The sequence below is a fragment of the Nanorana parkeri genome, unplaced genomic scaffold (assembly GCF_000935625.1).
Source record: "Nanorana parkeri isolate BGI_ZX_2015 unplaced genomic scaffold, ASM93562v1 scaffold1851, whole genome shotgun sequence".
NCBI lineage: Eukaryota > Metazoa > Chordata > Amphibia > Anura > Dicroglossidae > Nanorana > Nanorana parkeri.
The window spans coordinates 86546-86814 of NW_017308119.1; the positions used below are offsets into that span (position 1 = coordinate 86546).

The 269-nt window shown below is 50.6% G+C and overlaps 1 protein-coding gene across 1 annotated transcript in view; it reads left to right on the forward strand.

The window, feature by feature from the left end:
• Positions 1 to 269, forward strand: part of LOC108799900 (neurobeachin-like protein 2) — a 104045-nt gene that overhangs the window by 39350 nt on the left and 64426 nt on the right.

Here is a 269-nt window from a genome sequence, read left to right on the forward strand (position 1 = left end):
GTCTAAAATTAAAAAAGATCTACTCACCCGATCCTCATTCCCACTGAGGTGACTGCTTACCTCTCTTCCCCTCCGGCTGTGGAATGTCCCTCTGCGTCCTCACGTCCAGTGCAAGTGAATGGATGTGATAACGTCACGGGTCCTTAGGCGGCCGGAGAGAGAAGGCTGCGAGAGACGGTCAAACAGCCAGACGGGACTGAGGTTCAGTGAGAATATCTTTTTCATTTTAGACCAAATTTAGCGCTTAACCCTTGCAGTCCTGGGGTAAC